Raw genomic sequence first — 15,914 nt, forward strand, 5'->3', positions numbered from 1 at the left:
TCTCCCCAAATACAGAAAAAGTATTCAATAATCTTCAACATAGTTCTTAGCATCTTACATTGAAAAATGTTTATTTTTTTAAGCTAGTAAATAGATCAAACCAAAAGATAGAAGCTTGTTGAAACACCAGAAGCAATAGTATTAAATTCAGGAACAAGATAAAGATACATATTAGTGCTATGAATTCTGAATGCACCACAGGACACAATTTAATAAAAGAAATGTACAAGATATAAAAATTAGAGAAAGAGATGCAACTCAGTTTTTGCTATTGTTATAATTATACAGATAGACCAGAAACCCATTAGTTAACTCGCTGAAGTGGTTAATTTCAGAAGTAACTAATTCAACAGCTTCCTCTTTTCCTTGAACAGTGAGTCCTAAAGCCATTGGGACAGCAGCAGATGGTAGACATCTATGCCCAGAGCAGGTGGGGTGAAAGGTAAGGTATCACAGCATCCAAGACAGAGTGTGGAGGGCATCCACATTTTGGGATGGGCCTGTGCAGTTTCAGAAACCAGACAGGTAAGGAGGGCAGTTGTGAGGTATGAGGCAGAGGGCGTGTCCCAGAGCTAAATGTCAGAATGGAGATAGACAGGATGGCAGTGAATATGGAAGATAGATTATAAACAAGAAAACTGCTCAAAAAACCAGAACCTAAAGTACAATTTTTTTTAATGTTATTTTAAATTTAATAGGAGAAAGCTTTCTCACTTCAGAGATGGGAGCTAGAAATACAGAAAAGGAGAAGATCAGAATAAGCCTGTGGTGCTACATTAGGATTAAAGAAATCAGTGTAAACTCACAGTTTTTAATATATATAAATTGATATATAAACAAATATAAATGTGAATTTGTATTTCCTGTATCTGTCCACTGAGAGGGCCTGGGAACAATGACATCCTAAGATCAATAAACAGAGCACCTAGATCTTGAGTTCTAAATACAAATTTTCATTAAAATAAACCAGGGCTCTTAGAGAAAATGGCCGATTCCAGGGATCAGACAAAGAAAATATGAAAAGAGCCTGAAAAATCTCACTGTGTCAGAAGCAAAGAAATGCTCAAACCAACCTGAGTGACTACCAGTGTCCAAACTAAATAATGTGATCAAAACATACAGTAGTAACTCATTAAAACACTTTTATTAAAATAGAAAATGTAGAGTTTATATCTTTTTTATTTTTAAACCCAAATAAAAAATGGGTAATGTATTTATTTAATGTTAATTTAATATTTCATGAGAAATGGAATAGTTACACACCTTAAAATGCATCTTCACACAACATATTAATTTTAAAAGAGTACATTTATAGCTGGGCAGCTCTCCATATATCACCTTAATCATTATTAAAGTGAATATCATCAAGAGTGGGACAAACTGAGCTCATATGGCCCCTGATAAGATGGAGTGAGAACATGAAATCACTCCTGTGATATTTCTGACAAAGATGTCTACCTCAAACCTGATCATGAGGAAATATCAAACAAATCAAATTGAAAGATATTCTACAAAATAACTGCTTTGTAGTCTCCCAGTATCAAGGTCACGAAAGTCAAAGAAAACTGAGAAACTATTCTAGGCTGAAAGAAATTGAAGAGATAAGACAGCAAAATCCTTAAGAGTCAAAGCAATCTCAAGATAAAAGGACAAACAAAGCTACAAATATCACACTGATTTCAAAATATAAAGCTATTAAAACAGTATGGGCCAGGTGCAGAGGCTGATGCCTTGAGAGGCCAAGGCAGGTGGATCATGAGGTCAGGAGACTGAGGCCATCCTGGCCAACATGGTAAAACCTTGTCTCTACTAAAAATACAAACATTAGCTGGGTGTGGTGGCACGTGCCTATAACCCCAGCTACTCAGGGGGCTGAGGCAGGAGAATCACTTGAACCAGGGAGTTGGAGGTTGCCGTGAGCCAAGATCGTGACACTGTACTCTAGCCTGGCGACAGATGTGAGAGTGAGACTCTGTCTCAAACAAAAACAAAACAAAACAAAAAACAGTATGGTACTGGCATAAAACAGAACATTGACCAGAACAACATGAAATTTTGAATTAAATTGTTTTACTAGAATGGACATTATCAGAACAATCGGCCAAATTTGAATGAGGTCAAACTGTACTGTACTGTAATGGTATAGTAATTTACCAATATTAATTTTTCTGATCTTGATGGTTGTATTGTAATTAGGTAACAATGTTTTTTTAAAATACACACTAAAATATGGAGATGATGGGATGTCAAATTGCTCTAGAAAAATAAGTTCCTTTAAACTGAACTTCCAACATCTGTAAGGTTTAATATTTCTCACATACTGACTTTTACAGTTAGAAAAATATATCATTCATCATAGAAGATAAAATACCCAGGAATAAATTTTATTTGGCGGCATACAAGAAAACCTACAAAAATTCAAAGTAAGACGATTTATTTACGCATTTATTTTTTGGTAGAAAATGTCTCACCATGTTGCCAAGGCTAGTTGCAAACTCTTGGCCTCCAGGGACCCTCCCATCTTGACTTCCCAAAGTGCAGAGATTACAGGTCTGAGCCATTGCGTCTGAGAAGTAGGAAGACTGAGTATTGTAAAGCTACTAGTTATTGAGTAGGAACAATCAATATTATAAATGTGTCAATTCTCCACAAATCAATCCTTTTTTTTTCTCCATTTATTTATTTTATTGCATTTTAGGTTTTGGGGTACATGTGAAGAACATGCAAAATTGTTGCATAGGTACACACGTGGCAGTGTGATTTGCTGCCTTCCTCCCCATCACCTACATCTGGCATTTCTCCCCTTGCTATCTCTCCCCACTCCCCACCGTCCCTCCCCATTTCCCCCCAACTGACCCCAGTGTGTAGTGCTCCCCTCCCCGTGTCATGTGTTCTCATTGCTCAGCACCTACCTATGAGTGAGAACATGCGGTGTTTGATCTTCTGCTCTTCTGTCAGTTTGCTGAGAATGATGGTTTCCAGGTTCATCCGTGTCCCTACAAAGGACATGAACTCATCGTTTTTGATGGCTGCACAATATTCCATGGTGTATATATGCCACATTTTCCCTATCCAGTCTATCATTGATGGGCATTTGGGTTGGTTCCAGGTCTTTGCTATTGTAAACAGTGCTGCAATGAACATTCATGTGCACGTGTCCTTATAGTAGAATGATTTATAATCCTTTGGATATATACCCAGTAATAGGATTGCTGGGTCAAATGGAATTTCTATTTCTAGGTCCTTGAGGAATTGCCACACTGTCTTCCACAATGGTTGAACTAATTTACACTCCCACCAACAGTGTAAAAGTGTTCCTATTTCTCCACATCCTCTCCAGCATCTGTTGTCTCCAGATTTTTTAATGATTGCCATGCTAACTGGCGTGAGATGGTATCTCAATGTTGTTTTGATTTGCATTTCTGTGATGACCAGTGATGATGAGCATTTTTTCATATGTTTGTTGGCCTCATGTATGTCTTCTTTTGTAAAGTGTCTGTTCATATCCTTTGCCCACTTTTGAATGGGCTTGTTAGTTTTTTTCTTGTAAATCTCTTTTAGTTCTTTGTAAATTCTGGATATCAGCCCTTTGTCAGATGGGTAAACTGCAAAAATTTTTTCCCATTCTGTTGGTTGCTGATTCACTCTAATGACTGTTTCTTTTGCTGTGCAGAAGCTGTGGAGTTTGATTAGGTCCCATTTGTCTATTTTGGCTTTTATTGTCAATGCTTTTGGTGTTTTGGTCATGAAGTCCTTGCCTACACCTATGTCCTGAATGGTTTTGCCTAGATTTTCTTCTAGGGTTTTTATGGTGTTAGGTCTTATGTTTAAGTCTTTAATCCATCTGGAGTTAATTTTAGTGTAAGGTGTCAGGAAGGGGTCCAGTTTCTGCTTTCTGCATATGTCTAGCCAGCTTTCCCAACACCATTTATTAAACAGGGAATCCTTTCCCCATTGCTTGTTTTTGTATGGTTTGTCAAAGATCAGATGGTTGTAGACGTGTTGCGCTGCGTCCGAGACCTCTATTCTGTTCCATTGGTCTATATCTCTGTTTTGGTACCAGTACCATGCTGTTTTGATTACTGTAGACTTGTAGTATAGCTTGAAGTCCGGTAGTGTGATGCCTCCCGCTTTGTTCTTTTTGCTTAGAATTGACTTGGCTATGCGGGCTCTCTTTTGGTTCCATATGAACTTTAAGGTGGTTTTTTCCAGTTCTGTGAAGGAGGTCATTGGTAGCTTGATGGGGATAGCATTGAATCTGTAAATTACTTTGGGCAGTATGGCCATTTTCACGATATTGAGTCTTCCTAACCATGAGCATGGGATGTTTCTCCATCTGTTTGTGTCCTCTCTTATTTCGTTGAGCAGTGGCTTGTAGTTCTCTTTGAAGAGGGCCTTTATGTTCCTTGTTAGTTTATTCCTAGGTATTTTATTCTCTTTGTGGCAATTGTGAATGGAAGTTTGTTCTTGACTTGGCTCTCTTTAAGTCTGTTATTGGCGTATAGGAATGCATGTGATTTTTGCACATTGATTTTGTATCCTGAGACTTTGCTGAAGTTGTTTATCAGTTTCAGGAGGTTTGGGGCTGAGATGATGGGGTCTACTAGATATACAATCATGTCATCTACAAATAGAGACAATTTGATTTCCTCCTTTCCTATTTGAATACCCTTTATTTCTTTTTCTTGCCTGATTGCTCTGGCTAGAACTTCTAGTACTATGTTGAATAGGAGTGGTGAGAGAGGGCAACCTTGTCTAGTGCCACATTTCAAGGTGAATGCTTCTAGTTTTTGCCCATTTAGTATGATATTGGCTGTTGGTTTGTTGTAAATAGTTTTTATTATTTTGAGATACATTCCATCAATACCTAGCTTATTGAGGGTTTTTACCATAAAGCGCTGTTGAATTTTGTCAAAAGCCTTCTCTGCATCAATTGAGATAGTCATGTGGTTTTTGTCTTTGGTTCTGTTTATATGGTGAATTACGTTTATAGACTTGCATATGTTGAACCAGCCTTGCATCCCCGGGATGAAGTCTATGTGATCATGGTGGACAAGCTTTTTGATGTGCTGTTGCAATTGGCTTGTCAGTATTTTATTGAAGATTTTTGCATCTAGGTTCATCATGGATATTGGCCTGAAGTTTTCTTTTCTTGTTGAGTCTCTGCTGGGTTTTGGAATCAGCATGATGTTGGTCTCATAAAATGATTTGGGAAGAATTCTCTCTTTTTGTATTGTGTGGAATAGTTTCATAAGGAATGGTACCAGCTCCTCTTTGTATGTCTGGTAGAATTCAGCTGTGAACCCGTCTGGACCAGGACTTTTTTTGGGTGGTAAGCTCTTAATTGCTGCCTCAACTTCAGACCTTGTTATGGGTCTGTTCAGGGTTTCGGCTTCTTCCTGGTTTAGGCTTGGCAGGAAGCAAGTGTCCAGGAATTTATCCATTTCTTCCAGGTTTACTAGTTTGTGTGCATAGAATTGTTTGTAATAACCTCTGATGATGGTTTGAATTTCTGTGGAATCTGTGGTGATATCCCCTTTATCATTTTTTATTGCATCTATTTGATTCTTTTCCCTTTTCTTTTTTATTAATCTGGCTAGTGGTCTGTCTATTTTGTTGATCTTTTCAAAAAACCAGCTCCTGGATTTATTGATTTTTTGAAGGGTTTTTTGTGTCTCTATCTCCTTCAGTTCTGCTCTGATCTTAGCTATTTCTTGTCTTCTGCTAGACTTTGAGGTTTTTTGATCTTGCTCCTCTAGCTCTTTCAGTTTTGATGATTGGGTGTCAATTTTTGATCTCTCCTTGCTTCTCATGTGGGCACTTATTGATATATAATTTCCTCTAGAGACTGCTTTAAATGTGTCCCAGAGATTCTGGTAAGTTGTGTCTTCATTCTCATTGGTTTTGAAGAACATCTTTATTTCTGTCTTCGTTTCATTGTTTATCCAGTCAACATTCAAGAGCAAATTGTTCAGTTTCCATGAAGCTGTGCAGTCCTGGGTTAGTTTTTGAATTCTGAGTCCTAACTTGATTGCACTGTGGTCTGAGAGACTGTTTGTTATGATTTCCATTCTTTTGCATTTGCTGAGGAGTGATTTATTCCCAATTATGTGGTCAATTTTAGAGTAGGTGTGATGTGGTGCTGAGAAGAATGCATATTCTGTGGATTTGGGGTGGAGAGTTCTGTAAATGTCTATTAGGTTTGCTTGGTCCAGGTCTGAGTTCAAGTCCTGGATATCTTTGTTAATTTTCTGTCTGGTTGATCTGTCTAATATTGACAATGGGGTGTTAAAGTCTCCCACTATAATTGTGTGGGAGACTAAGTCTCTTTGTAAGTCATTAAGAACTTGCCTTATGTATCTGGGTGCTCCTGTATATTTAGGATCATTAGCTCTTCTTGTTGCATTGATACTTTTACCATTATGTAATGTCCTTCTTTGTCTCTTTTGATCTTTGTTGCTTTAAAACCTAATTCATCAGAGATGAGAATCGCAACTCCTGCTTTTTTTTGCTCTCCATTTGCTTGGTAAATCTTCCTCCATCCCTTTATTTTGGGCTTTTGTGTATCCTTGCATGTGAGATGGGTTTCCTGGATATAGCACACCGATGGGTTTTGGCTTTTTATCCAATTTGCCAGTCTGTGTCTTTTGATTGGGGCATTTAGTCCATTTACATTTAGGGTTAATATTGTTACATGTGAATTTGATACTGCCATTTTGGTGTTAGCTGACTGTTTTGCCCATTAGTTGATGCAGATTCTTCACTGTGGTGATTCTCTTTACCATTTGGCATGTTTTTGGAGTGGCTGGTACTGGTTGTTCCTTTATATATGTAGAGCCTCTTTCAGGAGCTCTTGTAAAGCTGGCCTGGTGGTGATGAAATTTCTGAGTACTTGCATGTTCACAAAGGATTTTATTTTTCCTTCACTTATGAAGCTTAGTTTGGCTGGATAGGAGATTCTGGATTGAAAGCTCTTTTCTTTAAGGATGTTGAATATTGGCCCCCACTCTCTTCTGGCTTGTAGGGTTTCTGCTGAGAGATCTGCTGTGAGTCTGATGGGCTTCCCTTTGTGGGTAACCCGACCTTTCTCTCTGGCTGCCCTTCGTATTTTCTCCTTAATTTCAACCCTGGTGAATCTGACGATTTTGTGCCTTGCGGTTTCTCTTCTTGACGAATATCTTTGTGATGTTCTCTGTATTTCCTGGACTTGAATATTTGCCTGCCTTGCTAGGTTGGGGAAGTTTTCCTGGATAATATCCTGAAAAGTATTTTCCAGCTTGGATTCATTCTCTTCATTGCGTTCAGGTACACCTATCACACGTAGATTAGGTCTTTTCACATAGTCCCACATTTCTTGGAGATTTTGTTCATTCCTTTTTATCCTTTTTTCTCTATCCTTGCCTTCCTGTTTTATTTCTTGAGTTGATCTTCAACCTCTGATTCCTTTCTTCTGCTTGGTCAATTCGGCTGTTGATACTTGTGCATGCTTCGTGAAGTTCTCGTGTTGTGTTTTTCAGCTCCATCAATTCATTTATATTCCGTTCTATTTTGTCCATTCTTGTTAGCATTTCAAGGTTCTTAGTTTCTTTGCATTGGGTTAGAACATGTTCTTTTAGTTCACAGAAGTTTCTTACTGCCCACCTTCTGAAGTCTGATTCTGTCATTTCATTACACTCGTTCTCCATCCAAACTTGATCCCTTGCTGGTGAGGAGTTGTGATCCCTTTTAGAAGGAGAGGTGTTCTGGTTTCGGGTGTTTTCATCCTTTTTGCACTGGTTTCTTCCCATCTTTAAGGATTTATCCACCTGTCGACTTTGTAGTTGATGGCTTTCAGATTGGGTCTCAAATCTTTCAGATTGACCTTCTGTTTGTTGATGATGAGGTTATTTCTGTTTCTTGATTTTCCTTCTGATAGTCTGGCCCCTCTGCTGTAGGTCTGCTGAGGTCCACTCCAGGCCCTGCTTACCTGGGGATCACCTGCAGCAGCTGCTGAACAGTAAGGGTTGTTGCCAGTTTTCTTCTTCTGCTATCTTTGTCCCAGAAGGATACCCACCAAGTGCCAGTCTGATCTCTCCTATATGAGGTGGCTGTTTGGATATACAGGGGCCAGGGAGCTGCTTGAGGAGACAGTCTCTTCTTTATAGGAGCTCAAATGCTGAGCTTTGAGCTCCGTTTTTCATTCGGAGCTGCTAGGCAGATACGTTTAGGTCTGTTGCAGCAGAACGCATAAACTGCTTTTTGTTCCCAGGTGCTCTGTCCCAGGGATATAGGGCTTTATGAGTTTCTGTTATGCCGCTGCCTTCTTTTTTTTTTTTCCTTCAGAGCTGCTCTGCCCAGCAAGGAGGTAGCCTAGGCACTGTGTGCCTGTAGAGGCTTGCTGAGCTGCTGTGGGCTCCGCCCAGCTGCCGAGTGAGCTTCCCTGCAGTCCTGTTTATATGGGTGTAGTTACAACTGCCTTGGCAATGGTGGCCCACCTCTGTTAAGGTGGAGCCTCTCTGCAGTGGCGGGTTGCATTGACAACTGCAGGCTGCCTCAGCAATGGCGGGTTGCCTTGGCAATGGCGGGCTTCCTCAGCATTGGTTGACTACCTCCGTAGTGGCCGGCTGCCTCGGTAATGGCAGACACCCCTCCCCCACAGAGCTGGACCGTCCCGGGTTCAGCTGCGCTTGCTGTGAAATTCTCATCCAGAGAGTTTCTGATTGCTGTTCTTTTGTGGGGGTGGGACCAGCCGAGCCTGAACGCCTGGCTCCCTGCCTCAGAGCCTTTTTTTTTTTTTTTAAGTTGGTGTTCCAGTCGCCTGTTGAAGAGGCACCAGGGTCTGTGTCTGTGTTTTTCCTGGCGACTCACTCTGCTGGCTTAAACAGCGGCACTGAGATTTGTGGCGCTTTTTTTGCCCTGGAATCTACTGTCCCGGTTCCCTGCTCAGTCCCCTTTTTAAACAGACGAATGGGTGACTTCCCGTGGCTCCAATCGCCAGCCAAAAGGGCACCCGGACCAGTGTATTTTGTACGGAGAACCGCTGCTCCGAGGCGCCGACAAAAAAGCCACGTGGGGCAAAGCAGCGGCGCCGGCCAGCACAGCCGCACTGGCCAAAACAGCCGCACTGGCAACCGGTGGAGCCCCTCCGCCTGGGAATTGCCTAGTCTGTGGGCAATAAAAATGCGGTGTCCACTCACCCTCTGCACTTTTACTGGGAGCTGCAATCCTGAGCTGTTCCTAAATGGCCATCTTGGATAGTCTCCTCCATATTTTTTTTTATCAATTTTGAGTGTTTCATTCTGGTATTACAATTTTAACTATGTATTAGAAAAGATATGTCAAATTAAGATAACTGGCATAATTTTGTTAGAGATCTCAAAAAATTTTCCAAAACACCACTATTGATCTGAGGATACGCAAGTATAAAATACGTTATACCCAAGTCATTTTATTGGATGAATATTACTAGGCATTTTATTGGATGAATGTTAACTAAGCATATTTCCAACACTTTCATAACTCCTTAGCTATACATGTAATGATTAAATGGCAAAGTCCAGAGAGGCACAAGCTAAAGTCCAAACAGTTATATAGAAAATTGCTCCTGAGTTCTGGCAAATAGGCTCTCAGGAGACATACCCCAGACGATATTTTAGAATCCTAAAACTGTGGAAATCTATTAATAGGAAACAATCTCACAACATAATCAATACTTAAGGAGGCAGGTAAATTTAGATCATTCTGGGATCTGCAGGAGAAAAAAATTGACAAAATGGAGGCTTTTAGTTTGCTGAAGTTGTACATATTTTGGTTTTAGTTTGTGAAGTAGGGTAGACAAATTGAGATAATTTTTAGAAATAGTGTAAAAGACAGGTCAGCCTAGAGAGTAAGAGAGGTGTAGGAGAAGAGAGTGAGAGAAAAAGTGGACAGTAATCATAGGCAGGCTTTTAGGGGAAGAAATAGAAATTATTTGGAAAGGATTTTCAGCGATTTTTGCAATATAAAAAAAATCACTCCAACACTCTAAAAATATAAACTTTTTCCAGTAAAAATTACATGTTAGTTAAATTTAAGTTTTGGGGAGAGTACAAGAACATTTTAAGAGTGGCTTCAAAAAGTCCTAGCAAAAGCAAGAGGGTCTTAGTCACTTTGAGGTTAATGGAGAAGCTATTCACACAGAGAAGACATTCTGAAAGAGTAATTTCAGAGTATATTCACATCCAAGGAAAACTACATTTTTTTAATATTCTTGCTTTTTATAAAGCCATGAAATTTTACGTAGAATTAGCTATATAAAATATATTTGATAAAAGCATGAGATATTGTATTAGAAAGTCATTGTATTTTTAAAATGGAATTTAGAGGATGTACAGTACTTAGAATATGAGGTGAAAGACAGCACAGTATAGGACAGAGCTGTTAGGCTTTGAAGCCATATGCACTGAGCCAAACCTCTTTGGTGTGATCCATTGGTTAAGTCATTTAATTTAACTAAGCTCTCGTTTTTTTCATTTGTAAAATTATAAGGGTGAGAGTAACTTCACTGGGTTATTGAGAAGACTGTAAATAAGTGTCTACTTAATTATGATTATTATAAATGTTATATAATATTAAACATGCAAAACATTTAATACAGTGCTTGACATACAATATGTATTCCAAAAGAAGAATTCTAAAAAGAATTCCCGTTCCTTTCCTTTCTCTCTGCAATTGGCACATCAAGCTAACATACAAGAAAGCAGCCAGTGCAACAAGGGCTGGCATACACCAAAATGAAATGAGGACTCACTTCGAACACTGAAGTGGCTCAGCATATGACTCAGAAACTAGAAAATAGAACAAAAAAATAACTAGTACAGAGAAAGTACATTAGCCATTCTTGACTAAAGTTTTCAGCAACAATTGATGTGATGGAATTAATTGAGTACAGCAGACTCCACAGTATTTTACATGTATGTTGTTATCCTATGAAGTAGTCAGAAGACACAAGGAGATAGAAAACTTTACCAAAAAGTACTAACAGGATACACATTTCCTCAGATGGACTGCTGATAAAAGTTTTTCTTACATTTAAGTTGCTTTTAAATTATTTTTATGTTTTGAATAGGCAATATATGAATATAATACAAATCTGAGTTTAAAAATATTTATATATAGTAAAATATATTTTTATCATCCATCTATATAAATTTATTCCTCAGATATAATCTACACATGTAGAACCTAAACCTGCATACTTCTCTTTTTACAAATTCCAGACTTTGATATATATATTGATAGTTAACATACCTTGAATAGTTTTTTCACAGAAGTATATATAGACCTGCCTCATCTTAGTTAAGTGCTATTACATGATACTTATTTGTAATGCTGTATCATGAGGTATCAATCCCATTATGATGGATATTCAGGTTTTTCCAAATTGTTAATAGTGTGACAGTTAATATTTTATCTGCGTATTTACTTCAATTTGTTTATCTATGGATATGTCCTTGGGTCATATTCCTAGCAGTGAGATTGCTGGGTCAAAGTAAATGTGCATTGGAAATTCTGATTAATATTATCATATTTCTCTCTATAAGGCATGCCAATTTCTCCCAAAGTTAGCTATGTGTGAGAGTGCCTCTTTATCTACATCTTCAACACTAGAGCAATAGTCACCTTATTAATCTTTGGTACCAACTTGTGACTTTTTTTGCTTTGTTTTGGAGACAGGATTCAGCTATTGCTCAGGCTGGAGTGCAGGGGCATGATCTTGACTCACTGATGCCTCGACCTCCTGGACTTAAGCAATGCTTCTACCCTAGCCTCCCAAGTAGCTGGGACTATAGAAACAGGGTTTTGTCATGTTGGCCAGGCTTGTCTCAAACTAGGCTCAAGTGATCCTCTGGCCTCACCCTCCCAAAGTGTTGGGATTACAGGCATGATCCACTGCGCCCAGCCAAATTGTGACTTTAATTTGAATTTTGTCTTGTTAGGAGTAAGAATCAGCATCTTAAATGTTTAAGAGCCATTTCTATTTTGTCTGTTTACTATCATGCGTATCTTTTGCCCCATTTTTTTCTGGAATTGTTAGTTTTTTTCTTACTGTCAGTAAAGAAATGAACCTTTTGTCTGCAGGTTGCTAACAGTTTTTCCAAGTTCTGCATTTGACCGCTGGATTTATGCTTTTTTATTTGTGGTTATTTAAATAATTATTTTGTAAGTAAATTTATCATTTTTTTCCTTTTATACCTTCTGACTTCTTCTATCACATACTTAGAAAAATCTCCTTGTTCTTATTACAAAATTACAGAAATTTTCATTACAAATTTTCCTAGTTCAGTACTTTCATCTTTATTTTCTGAGACACTGCTTAACAATCCATTTTTTGCATTTGCTAATGGCTTATGCAATTTCAAATTTTCAGATTTTTTCACAATAATTTTGAAGATAGCTATTATGATCCTACTTTACAAGCAAGGAAAATAAGGCTCTGAAAATTAAAACTATAGAGTTGAAATGCAGTAAAACTAGAATTTGAACCCAAGTTTGTTCTGGTCACACTGATTCCTTGACTTAAAGATGCACAATTATCTTTATTTTTATTTGCACATATTTAAGGAATACTAGTGTCATATTGTTACATGGACATTTTGCATAGTGTGAAGTCAGGCCTTTTAGCATATCCATTACCTGAATTATATATATTCCATCAACTGAATTACAAACATTGTACTCATTAAGTGATATCTCGTCATCCACTTCCCTCCCACCCTTCCAAATATCCACTGTCTATAAGTTTGCACTCTATATCCATGTATATACCTTATTTAGCTCCCATTTATAAGTGAAAATACACAGTATTTGTCTTTCTGAGTTGTTTCACTGAGATAATGGCCTCATGTTCCACTCATATTGCTGAAAATGACACTGCATGCCCTGTATTGTAGGATAGAAATTCTCTGAATGAAAATAACATTCAGAAGATGGTTATCTGGTCTTCCCAGTAAGGAATACACATGGAGGATCCAAGATATATTAATTCATTTGTCTGCATTTTAAAGACTCCAGGTTAAGCATTTGGGAAATAATTATCTAAAGTAAGGAGACATTTCTATATGTAAAGGAAGGTGGTGACCAGTGAGGTGGTACCCACCTGGATCTGATGGAGAGATCATCTAGTTTGTTTCAGAGCTGGAACTCTGGGATGAAGTGAAACATAAATTGAAGAAAGAAAGTGGACCCTTCCAGGGTTAGAATAGTTCAGGGGTGTTCTGATGATGGCTTCAGCTATGGCTAGGTAATAGGAAACATCAAGAGATAATGGTTGATGAACAGTGAAGAATGGAAGAAGAATGAGTTACAAGATTCCTTGGATGCTGCATTCTCTGTTGGAATAGCTACAGGCACACTAACCAAAACAGAGAGCCTAATGATGATGATGATAATGATGAAAGGAATTCAGCCAATATTAATTGGGTAGATTTTATAAGGCACTGATTTAGATACTCCACCCATATTTAGCCCTCATAACCCTATAAGGTAGGTACAATTTATTACTCCTAATTTATAGATAAGAAAATTGAGGTACAATGAGGTAATTAACTTGAAAAGATCACAAAGGTCAGAGAAGGTCTTACTTTTAGCCTGTAGCAGATGGACCAAAATAGGATATGGAAAGGGATTCTTGGGAGTTCATGAAAGTAGATTAAGAAAGGACAGAAATAGGGTATCTGCTCATCTCTTCTTTCTCAAAATAATTAGGCTATGTTTTATCCGTGAATCCCAACAATTGTTTTCCCTGCATATATCCTTTAGAAAGTACCTAACATTTTGGAATCTCATTTATAAGTAAGAGTGTCATTCTAATATAAAAAGTGCCACGAAGATGAAACCAGATGCAATATGATTTTTAAAAACTGAGGATATTTCCCCCAAAGATGTAATAATACCAAGTGCTTTCTTACAGCATACAAATAAACAATCTTTCTCAAGTGACTCTTAGTAGTCTAAACCAACTGAATCAAAATAATACGCTGTATAAGCCCTTTATAGGAGAAATGTATTCAGCAGGAAACAAAGTATATTAATAGCAGAGGTTGTTTAAAATATTCAGGTTGTTATCAACTGTAGATGATTGTAAATGAAAAACAACATCTCAAATGAAATCAACTGTTCAAGGGAATAATTAAACATTAAAACAACTATGTAGTTGGGGTAAATACTGAGATCAAAAACTCGTGTCAGAGTTGATGGCATTACCAATTCCCATGCTGGTTTTTAGATAAAATTACTTGAAATACATTCAATATATCACAAAACTGTTAAAATATCTTCTCTTCCTGACTTCTAAAATTCTTTCCCTCTATAGACACAAACAGATGGAGTCTCCTTATTGAAGTAGGCTTTTTCCCCAAACAAAATAAAGGGTACAAAATGTTTACATTACCAAAGATTTTAATCAGGGTAGTACACTAAGTCGTACATTTTACTAGATTCTGAAGTGTCCTAGTATTTTAATGCATGTTCAAAATTCACTCAGAAAGTCACAAACCCATTCATGCTCTACTTATAATCAAGCCCCTTGAGTATATTTGATCAAAATTAACCTTAAGTATGCAGTTCTCAATGACCTAAAAAAAGATTTAGACTCCCACACAATAATAGTGGGAGACTTTAACACCCCCACTATCAACATTAGACAGAACAACAAAACAGAAAATTAAAAAGAATATCCAAGAGTTGAACTCAGATCTGAACCAAATGGACCTAATAGACATCTACAGAACTCTCCACCCCAAATCCACAGAATATGCATTCTTCTCAGCACCACATCACACTTGTTCTAAAATTGACCACATAATTGCAAGTAAATCACTCCTCAGCAAATGCAAAAGAATGGAAATCATAACAGTCTCTCAGACCACAGTGCAATCAAGTTAGAACTTAGGATTAAGAAACTCACTCAAAACTACACAACTATATGGAACCTGAACAACCTGCTCTTGAATGACTACTGGATATATAATGAAATGAAGGCAGAAATAAAGATGTTCTTCGAAACCAATTAGAATGAGATGCAATGTACCAGAATCTCTGGGACACATTTAAATCAGTGTCTAGAGGGAAATTTATAGCACCAAATGCCTATATGAGAAGCAAAGAAAGATCTAATATCGACACTCTATCATCAAAATTAAAAGAGCTAGAGAAGCAAGATCAAACAAATTCAAAAGCTAGCAGAAGACAAGAAATAAGAACAGAGCAGAACTAAAGGAGATAGAGACACAAAAAAACCCTTCAAAAAAAAATCAATAAATCCAGGAGCTAGTTTTTTGAAAAGATCAACAAAACCAATAGACTGCTAGCCAGACTAATAAAAAGAAAGAGAGAAGAACCAAATAGATGCAATAAAACATGATAAAAGGGATATCACCACCAACACCACAGAAATACAAACTACCATCAGAGATTACTACAAACACCTCTATGCAAATACAGAAGAAATGGATAAATTCCTGGACACTTACACACTCCCAGGACTAAACCAAGAAGATGTTGAATCTCTGAATATACCAATAGCAAGGCTTAAAATTCAGGTAACAATTAATAGCCTAGCAACCAAAAAAAGTCCAGGACCAGATGGGTTCACAACCAAATTCTACCAGAGGTACCAAAGAGTTGGTACCATTCCTTCTGAAACTATTCCAAACAATACAAAAAGAGGAAACCCTCCCTAACTCATTTTATGAGACCAACATCATCCTGATACCAAAACCTGGCACCACTAACAAAGAAAATTTCAGGCCAATATTCATGGACATTGATGTGAAAATCTTCAATAAAATACTGGCAAACTAAATCCAACAGCTCATCAAAAAGCTTATCAATCACAATCAAGTCGGCTTCATCCCTGGGATGCAAGGCTGGTTCAACATATGTAAATCTATAAC

At 37.7% G+C, this 15,914-nt stretch overlaps 1 long non-coding RNA gene across 1 annotated transcript; it reads right to left on the bottom strand.

Annotated features, from left to right (window-relative positions):
* Positions 1 to 625: 625 nt before the first annotated feature.
* On the bottom strand, positions 626 to 15,619 carry LOC116529434. Its single transcript, XR_004259505.1, has 3 exons — positions 15,461 to 15,619; positions 7,008 to 7,010; positions 626 to 638 (listed from the first exon to the last, which is right to left on the bottom strand). It is a non-coding gene; the product is annotated as an uncharacterized LOC116529434 (long non-coding RNA).
* Positions 15,620 to 15,914: the final 295 nt, after the last annotated feature.

The sequence above is a fragment of the Sapajus apella genome, unplaced genomic scaffold, assembly GCF_009761245.1.
Source record: "Sapajus apella isolate SASKATOON/1434 unplaced genomic scaffold, GSC_monkey_1.0 scaffold3, whole genome shotgun sequence".
In the NCBI taxonomy this organism is placed as follows: Eukaryota; Metazoa; Chordata; class Mammalia; order Primates; family Cebidae; genus Sapajus; species Sapajus apella.